Below are 10,427 nucleotides of genomic sequence, written 5' to 3' on the forward strand. Positions count from 1 at the left end.
ATTTTCTTACTGTAATGTTGAATTTTGTTTGCTAATATTTTGTTATTTCTTAAAATTTACACTCAAGTGATATTGGTCTGTAGTTTGCATTCATGTACTGTCTTTATCAGGTTTTGCATCACAAAATTAATAAGGAAGTTTTTCCTTTACTCTCAATGCTCTGAAACAATACGTAGAACATTAGAACTATCTTATCTTTAAGTGTTTGTTAGAGTCTTCTTGGGAAAACATCTGGACACTGTTTTTCTGTAGGGCTATTTCTTAATGATATTCTCAATATTTTTATACGAAAATCGATCTGTTTAAGCTTTATAATTCTAGTAGGGTAAATTTGGTAATATGTATTTCCATACGACATTACCCATTTTATCTTAATTTTCAAATTCATTTCTATAGAGAAAAATCTCTTCTGCTTCAACAGTTCTTGTCATTTCTTAATTGGTATACTTGTACTTTATCCCTTCATTTCTTGGACAAGTTAGCTAGTGGTGTTTCTGCTTTTTTTTTTTTTAATAAAGTGATTTTGATTTATTAATGGGGTCTATTTTATTCTATTCTCAATCTCTGCTTTAACCTTTATAGTTTCCTTTCTCGTGCTCTGTTTTGGTTTATTTCCTAGCTCTTTTTTAAAAACTTATGAGTTTTCCTGCAATCACTGCTTTACATATATCTCTTAGATTCTGATACATACTGTTTTCATTGTCTTTATTCGTATAAATTCTGTAATTTTTTTCACTTGCGTCCGTGTGAAGAGACCACCAAACAGGCTTTGTGTGAGCAACAAGGCTGTTTATTTCACCTGGGTGCAGGCGGGCTGAGTCCGAAAAGAGAGTCAGCGAAGGGAGATAGGGTTGGGGCCGTTTTATAAGATTTGGGTAGGTAAAGGAAAATTACAGTCAAAGGGGGGTTGTTCTCTGGCAGGCAGGAGTGGGGGTCACAAGGTGCTCAGTAGGGGAGCTTTTGAGCCAGGATGAGCCAGGAGAAGGAATTTCACAAGACAATGTCATCAATTAAGGCAGGAACAGGCCATTTTCACTTCTTTTGTTGTGGAATATCATCGGTTAAGGCAGGAACCGGCCATCTGGATGTGTACGTGCAGGTCACAGGGGATATGATGGCTTAGCTTGGGCTCAGAGGCCTGACAATTTTACTCTATGTTTCCCCTTCACCCAGGAGTTGTTTCATAGAAGGATTTTTCATTTCCAGGTGAAAGAGCTAATTTGTTTTATATGTTTGCTCGTTTGTTTTTGTCAATAATTTCCAGTTTTATTATATTGTGATCAGATATGTTATTTGAACTATTTCAACATAATGTACATTACTGATGTTTTCTTTGTGACCTAATGTAGGATTGGATTTTTAGAATGGATTAATAGGTGCTTGAGCAGAAGGCATGTGAGGATGTACAGCTCATATATGTTCATAAAATCTACTTTATTTATCAAGTTGTTTAGGTATTTTTTCTCCTTATTTTCTTTTTGTCCTTTTGATCTGTCTTGCACTGACAGTGTTATAGTAACATCTGTTATGATTACTGTGTTTTTATGTTTCCTTGAATATTCTGTAGTTTTTTTTCAAAAATATGGATACTGTCTACATTTAGTGCATAAATATTCACACACATTATGGCTCACTCCACTTTGCAGTACAATGTTTAGCCACACAAAACAAAAATGTCCTTTTTGTCATATTTAATGCTTTGGGGCTTAAATTAAACTTTGATGATATCCGTATCTCTATGCCTATGCTTCCTTTGTTTCCGTTTAGTATACCTTTCTCATTTGTTTATTTTGGCCCTTCTAAATTTCTTAATTATAGGTATGTATCGTGTCCATGGCATATTGTTGTGGTGTGTTTTGTGAGAAAATTAAAAATATTTTTAAAAATACATGAATGTATTAGTTATTAGGGAGAAAAGTAATATATTTTTCTTACACATCACTAGGTTTATGGCTGAGACTCCTGTAACAAAATATAGATTAAAAAGAGAGAAGCGTAACAAATTCACTTAGTGTAAGTTGCACATGACACAGGAGCCTTCAGAAATGAAGACCCAAAAATTCAGCAAAAACTGTATTTTTGTGGACAGTCAGGCAGAGGTACAATTAGAAGACAAAAGGGTAAATGGTAAGAAGCTGCAGGAAACTTAGCAAGGCCTGTTTTTTTCAGATTCTTCTTGGCCTCTCTGTGTGACATTCCTTCCCTCTCGGTATGGGGTAGTCTACTTATCACATGAGGGTCTTCAAGGTAGGAGGGAGGGAGAAGATCAGAGAGTAGTAACCTTCCTAGGTTTTCTGGCCTGCTTCAGGGAAGAAGGAACAAGGGAAATTTCAGTTTCTATGGCCCACTTTATGAGAGAAGAGATAGGAGAAGGTCAGAGAGAACTTCCTGCTTTTTTGTTTGTTTGTTTCTTTGTTTTTCAGTTTACTTCAGCTTAAAATACTCAGTATGTCAAGATGCTATATTTTGGGATAGTGTTTCCTACCACATCATTATCTACTGCCAGACAAACAAACAACTCCACAACTTAGCAGCTTGAAACAACAAACATTTATTATGGTATGGTTTCTCTGGGTCAAGAATCAGGGAGCCTCTTAACTGGGATCTCTGGCTCACGATCTTCCATAAAGCTCCAATCAAGTTGTTGGCCAGGCTACAGTTATCTCAAGGTTCAGCACTTTAAAGATTCACCTCCAAGCTCTTCTAGTCGTTGTCAAGCCTCATATTCTTGTTAGTTGTTGGCTGGAGATGTCAGTTTCTTACCATGTGATCCTCTGTACAGGACAGCTCACAATATGGCATCTGGCTTCTCTCAGAACAAGTGAGCAAGGCAGTGAGAGAGAGTAAGACAAAAGCCACAATCTTTTTGTAACCTAATCTTTGAAGTGACATCTCATCACTTTTGCAATATACTATTCATTAGAAGGTAGTGGGTAATTTCAGTCTGCACTCAAGGGAAGGGAATTACACAAAGGCTTGAATACCAGGAGGTAGCACTCTTTGGGGATTAAAAGCTACCTACCACAGTTTTCCTTCTGGCTCTCAATGATTCACTTCCTTTCCACATGCAAAATACACTCACCCCCTCTGAAGGTCCTCAAAATTCATAAATCATTAAAGTACCAGCTCAAGGTTTAGAATCTCATTATCTAAATCAGGTCCGGGTGCTGCTACCTGGGTGAAGTTCCTCTTGTCTTGTGGACCTGTAAAACTAAATAGCCAAGTTATCTTCCTCCCAACACACCCAACATATAATTGTGGAACAGACATGCGATTAACACTGTAGATGTTCCTATTTAAAAAGGGAGAAAATGGGAAGCAAAAAGGAATCACCGGTCTGCAGAAATCTTCAATCCAGCCACGCAAATGTTAGATATTCCTTGACTGGGTCTGGGTACTTGGCTTTACATGCCTAGCTTTTTGGTTTAGCCTTCTGAATCAGAATTTGCAGCTGAGTGGTTTCCTCAGTTTGCTACTTACTAGTAGAATTTTGGGGGATCCAAGAACCTCTTTCCATTTTGCTTTCTCTTTGTCCCTTTCAGTCCCAGCTGGCAATATTTTTGCTGATATGGTTTTATCAATAACTGTTTGGGTCTCCTGTAAATTTCATTGAGGTTTACTTCATTAGAGAAAAACTACACCTACAAATCCCCTTGAGATAAGTTCTTCTCTACCTTGTGTTCCTGCCCATAGGGCTATGAAACAGCACCTTTAAGCTTTTGATTTAAAGGATCTGTAAGGCATACTCTTAATCTCTTTAAAGTGCCTTTTGTGTGACTGAATATAACTTTGAAGATCTAAATAGAATCTTTGATATTTCTTAAATTTTAACAAGAGATTTTACAGTCACACTTTTCATTTTTGGACAACGATTCCTGGAAGTGCCATAGATTTGATCTTTATCCAGAAGTCATTTCTTAATTTTAGCATTATTTTCCATTTGGAGAGGCTAAGATTTTCAAAGCCGTAAGTCCTGGCTCTTTTTAAAAGAACACCACACCCTCCCCTCAATTTGTCTCTCCCCTGTCACATTTTACTATAAGTATCAAGAAGCAACTAGGTGGTACATTCAACACTTTACTTAGAAATAACCACAGTTAGACTACCCAGTTCATTAAGCACATTTTCTACTTCTCACATAACCACAGACAACAGTTACATTCTGCCACTACATTATAAGAATCCCAGCTTGGGCAACATAGTTAGACCCCAACTCTACAAAAAAAAATAATAATGATAATTAAGTAAAATATAAAAATAAAATAAAATAAAATAAAAAGCCAGGTGTGGTGGCATGTGCCTATAGTCCTAGCTACTTAGGAGGCTGAAGTGAGAGGCTTGAGCCCAAGAGTTTGAGGTTACAGTAAACTATAGTCATATAATCATGCCACTGCATTCTGACCTAGATGACAGAGTGAGACCGTGTCTCTTAAAAAAAAAAAAAGAATTTTTTTAAGAATTTCCTTCCTCTGAGATTCCAATAACATTTTCCTCACTTTCTCTTAAGCGCTCACTAGTATCTTCCTGAAAGTCCCAAATTTTACAGCGTGTTCAAGGCACTTTAAACATTTACTGACACTTTCCTCAAAATTCACTGCCCAGTTCCAGTGTAATGCCCACAGTTTTAGTTATTTGTATGGCAGTACAAGACATCCAGGTAACAAAATCTGTACTCATTATCTAGTGCTATGTAACAAATTACCCTGAAATGTGGGGGCTTAAAACTGTAGACTTTTATCCCATAGTTTCTTAGGGACAGGAATCCAAGGATGAACTAGTAGGGTTCCTCTAGTTCAGATTATTCCATAGGGCTATAATCATTTTGTAGATGGGTTTAACTGACTGTGGTAGGTGCCTCTAATGATATGAGTATTATTCTTTTACTGTCATTCATTTTTACTAGTTTGTCTCTCATCCATTTTGCTTCTTTCTTTGTCTTCATTATCTTACTCGTTTTCTTGACTTTTTTCTATGCTCCTTATTAAGTTTCACTTGAGTCTATTCTACCTTGGGTACCTTATTACTAATTCTTTATTTCTAAGGTATTTTGTCTTCACTTTAGTTCTTTCTTAAGACAATTCTCTTTTCATATATCCTTGGTTTGTTGTTGTTGTTGTTGTTTTCCATTTTCTTTCTTAGTGTTTGAATTTCTTACAAGGAGGTTTTTCATATCCTCAAACACATATTTGATTATATATTTAATTCTTACAGTTTTCTTCTGCTTTTTTTTCAGAGAGTTCTCTTTGTATGTGTGAAATTTTCTCATTTGTGTGAAAGTTTGTCTTCTGATTCTTAAGAATAGTTCTATATGAATTTGCTGATTTTCATTTTGTTCATTTTTACTGCATTGGTATGTTTCACAAGATTCCTAGTTTAGTGATGCCCTTTCTCTTTACATAACAATTTCATACTTGTAAACAGATTTGTTTGTTTGTTTAGGTGGGGTGGCAGGGCTGTGTGTCCTCTGGTTTTATGATTCTCTTTTGTTCTGTAGGATCCTACATTTTTCCCTTTAGTTTCTTTTTCCTTTCACCACCTAATTACCAAGTGGAGTTTCTTACCTTCTTTATTAACTTTTTTTCTCTTTCAGAAGCTATGTGTTTCAAAGGTTGCCCCTTTAAACCATAGGTACTTCGAAATCCCTTCCCTGTGATCCATGTTCTGATCTAGTCAGATGCTTTTTTAGAATATTCAGATTTAAGGTAGAATTAATCTTTCTGAGGATAATTTTGGATCAGTTGGCTCCTTCCTTAACTTCCTTTTCTGTCTTCCCTACAGTTTTTCTCTTTTGCCTCGTGGCTGGAGGGTGGGGATTAAGGTGGTGGCATGGAAGATTGTACTGGAATTTGGTAATTTTTATTTTTTTAACCTATTGTAACTTGGAAGTCTTCGCATTCAATGTCTTCAAGTTATGCAGAGGGCTTCTTTTGTGTAAATTTACATTTGCCATCTTGTTATTTGATATTGTTTTAGGAAGATACGGTGGGAGAGTGGTAGCTTGGTGACCACCATTGTCTTCAGCTACCTAGAAGTTCTCCTTTTAATTTTTTAAACATTTCTAATTACTGTTTCAAATTTTGTGTTGGTTAAACTAGAAGTATTGAGAAGCCAGGGACTATGTACATCTTGTTCTGGTTTATTCCATTTGTCTAATACAGGTACAATTATTGTAGAGTCAAAAGAGCACTACACTTCAGTCTGACATAAGGAATACTCCATTCTGAAGACATGTGTTTACATACTTAGCCTATTTAGTCCTTAGATTCTTTATCAATAACCAAAGATCTCACACTATTGTTGTGGAAAAAGTTCAAGTATAAAAATATTTGACAATAATTATTGTCCTATCTATGCTTAACCAACACTTATCCAACACACACACACACACACACTCTAACTCTACATTAATAACCTGTACAGTTTTCTGTTTTATCTTATGCAATCCTTAGTGTTTGATAATTACACTAAACCTTTTTATATGTAATTTTTCTGACTAATCTGTCATCATGCTTTTCTTGTAAATACCAGTGTCTCAAGTCCCATTTCTTAAGATCCGGCTTTGGAAAATTGCTCTTGCATTTTCTTAATTTTATAAAAATGTGAAATACAAATTAAAATGTTAGCGCATATTTTATTTTTCATGAGTAGGTAGCCTATATTCATAGTTTATGTTAATGCAAAAAAGCTAGTACACTGAAAGCCTATTTTTAACTTGAAAATTTACGAAGTATAATAATCCTATTAGTAATAGTAATAACAGTTACACATATTGAAATTTTTACTATATGCCAGTCACCATTTTAAGTACTTTTAAGTTAAGCTAATTTTAATCCTTACAACAATACTATGAGGTAGGTATTATTGTTTTTATCCTTATTATACAACTAAGCAAACTAAGTTAAGTAACTTGCTGGAGGTCACACAGCTAGTAAATGGTGTAGCCTGTGTTTGAACCCAATGAAAAAGATGTCGTGAGTCAATTAGGCAAATGGTAAAATACTACTTATTCAGGTGGACGCCTCTTGAATCACTATTTAGTAAGCTAAAAATTTCTAAGAAATAGTAAATCACAAGCAGATAATATTACTTTAAAATACTCACCAAAAAAAGGTTTGAAGTCTTCCCTTTCCTGGACAGAGTAGGATACTAAGAAGCAAAGGGAAGAACAATACTCAAAGGGAGGGAATTGGAGGATATAAAAGGGTAAACCTTCACATAAAGTGGAAGAACTCCAACTTCAGATAATAGTTAAATTTTTGAATCAGTCCGTCCTCAAGAAATAGCCCAGCCTTTTTGACTGTGATGTCTGAAATGCATAGCTTCAAGGCAGTCAATTAAGATACTCTTATTTTTCACAGCAGTTCGTTTTGGGATTCTTTGACTTGGAAAACAAATGAAGCAAATGAAGTTAATGACTCTTTCGTCAAAGTCTCCCAAATTATATCCATTGTATCAGTGAAAAATGCTCCAGGTGGAAAATAAGTTGCTCTGAGACACAGTGACAGAGGAAAGGAGGAAAAAGAAGCCCAGGTAATATGGTTTGGCTGTGTCCCCACCCAAATCTCATCTTGAATTGTAGCTTCCATAATTATCATGTGTTGTGGGAGGGACCTGGTGGGAGATAATTGAATCATGGGGGTGGTTTCCCCCATACAGTTCTCGTGGTAGTGAGTAATCTCACGAGATCTGATGTTTATAAGAGGAAATCCCTTTCGCTTGGTTGGCATTCTCTCTGCCTGCTGCCATTTAAGAGATGCCTTTCACCTTCTGCCATGATTCTGAGGCCTCCCCAGCCACGTGGAACTGCGAGTCCATTAAACCTCTTTGTCTTTATAAATTACCCAGTCTCAGCGTGAAAACGGACTAATACACTAGGCTAAGTGAGATTCTAATGATGGCACAAAGTTACTGGCTCCAGTCACAGAAAATGAAGGGTCTGACATTTAATTTCCAACCCCCTGTCCCACACTTTCTTCCTCAGAGTCCAGTTGCGATCAGAGCATGCACAGCAACAACCATACCGCCCATATTAGGAAATCAGTGCTCTAGCTGTATTATTAGATTTGGGGAAAAAAATGAGAACGTGTCTGGACATTCATTAGATCTCTGGGCATATCTGACCTTTGTGTTATTGGTACAATTAGTAATCAAATCCTTGGCATTTTTCTGTCTTTACCCAGGAGGTTCACCTTATAATTTTCTCAAAGATCATTATTTAGGTCCCAAATCCCGGACTGAGCTGGCAACATGATTATAAAGAAAAAATAAACCTCAAGCAGATTACATTACTTAAAAATTCACAGAAGAGGCTTGAAATTTTCTATTCACTAGAAAGAGCAGGGTCTGTACTACCTCCGTCAGCTTAACATTAACCAAGATGTGTAAAATTTAGCCTTTGACTTTAGCTAAAGTTGCAGCTCTTACCCTGAAATTTATCAGCTATACTAGTATTCATCTCAGTCACTGGAAATCATAAAGACATGTTAGGAAGTTAGTCTGAATATCATCAAAATCTTATAAAAATGAACAGAATATGAAACAAATATGTTTATACAATGGAATATAAAATTGGAAAATAGATATCTTTTTCCAGATGTGCTGAACACCACATTTCAGAAGTGGTCAAGAAAAACAGTGAGGAAAAGGGTTTGTAGAAATTATTTAAGATGAGGCAAACAGAGAAGCAGACATGTTCATATTTTGCTATGTCTTAGAATGATGAAATAGGAGAGAGTGGTATTTTTCCTTTTCTCACCTTACCCCACAACATTAACTGAATTATGTGATTTTGAAACAAAACCTTTGATTAACTACAGACCAGTTATGTCTCCTCACTTTCTAAGCATGCTTAGAACTGCTTATAAATGACAGATCTTTGTGATGGCAATGGGAAGCCAGTTAAAGCCCTTCCCCCCGCCCCTACCCACCCCCCCACACACACACTTGTGGTCATCAAAGCATGATTATTTGTTAAAACTCCAGTGGCCATCAGATTAATGAAGGTCCTGCCAGCCCAGTTTACCCTCTAAGTTTCCCAAATTTGGAGAGAAGAAGAAAGAAAAAGTTTGAACAGCTCATAAGATAAATTTTTAATCTAGTAAGCAAGGTTAATTGGATAGGGGTATTGAAAATAGCCAGAATATGAACAAGAATTAGATTGGAAAACAGTAGTCATTTCACAGGTTCTATATGGTGAACATATTTGAGATGATTCTTTTTCAGTAGTCCTGGGACAACTAGATCTTTGACTTATTACTTCCGTCCTTTTGTCCTGATTTTTAGGGAATATTTGTTTATAGCCAAACTAAAAGATCAGGCTGCAGTACAGCCACAAGACCCATTTCTGTGTAATATTGCTGAGTGGAAAACTTAAATTCCCCAGTCAAAAAATAAGCATCCACTGAGAGATGAATCTTGTAGAAAAGTAGTGATGAAAAACTCAATCCACACCCAGAGTTTGGTGAAGGTCACTTCTGGATGATGATGGGGTGAAATGAAGCTGTGTATTTGTGAACCAAATTAATACACAAATCTGTAAAGCATTCAGGCTGACCTTGAGACAAATGCATCTCCTTCTTCCAACCAAATTATAGTTTTTAACTCCTCAGAAGGATTGCCTTTCTGAGTGCTGACTCCAAGAAAGTCTGCTCCCTGTTGGGTTGTTCCTGACAGGTATGAATGTTACCTTTTATCATCTCTTGTCCACTGATGACAAAAGGAAACTAATTAAAAGTAATTTCCAGGCTATCAGAGTTAAGGTCCCCTCAGTGGCCTGAGAATTGTTTGCAGGTTTGGAAAGATGCCAACTGTGTGTTGGTTCTGGGCAATGATCCTGCACTCATATACATTCTGGAGTTAATGGTGAAATAATACAGTCACAACTGATGGGAAGCATATTTTTCTGTCTTGAAGAATGAAGTCCCTGCAGATGTGTAGTGAATGCATCAGTGTTCACCGCCATTGTGAATTCTCCTAAAGCCTCTTTCTGAATTCAGTGTCTCCCAAAGCATTTCACATTTGTGGCATTTTCTATTATTCTTAAATGTGGTATATTCATGGCTTATTTACTTAAAGCCTCATTGTACATTTTGAAGAAATTTCTTGGCATAGTGTTTCAGTAATATCATTAGTTTCTCTGTATGAATAAATGCTCCCAGATGGCTTCATGTCAACCACATACAAAATATCCCACTGTCCCTTTCTCTGAATGGCAAAATTAATTTTGTTTATTTTTATAGCATTTCTATTCTAATTGTTCCAGAGAAGTCTTCCAACTAAGTAATTAACTGGTGTTGAGCAATAACTCATTTACTCTCATTTGCTTACTTTATAAGGCACACATTATTGTATTGTGGCCAGTACTGGTCGTGTCATTAGTCTTTTTTTTTTTTTTTTCTTTATTTCTTCTTAAAAAAAACCAGGATGCA

Source organism: Pan paniscus, chromosome X (genome assembly GCF_029289425.2).
Source record: "Pan paniscus chromosome X, NHGRI_mPanPan1-v2.0_pri, whole genome shotgun sequence".
Taxonomy (NCBI): Eukaryota; Metazoa; Chordata; class Mammalia; order Primates; family Hominidae; genus Pan; species Pan paniscus.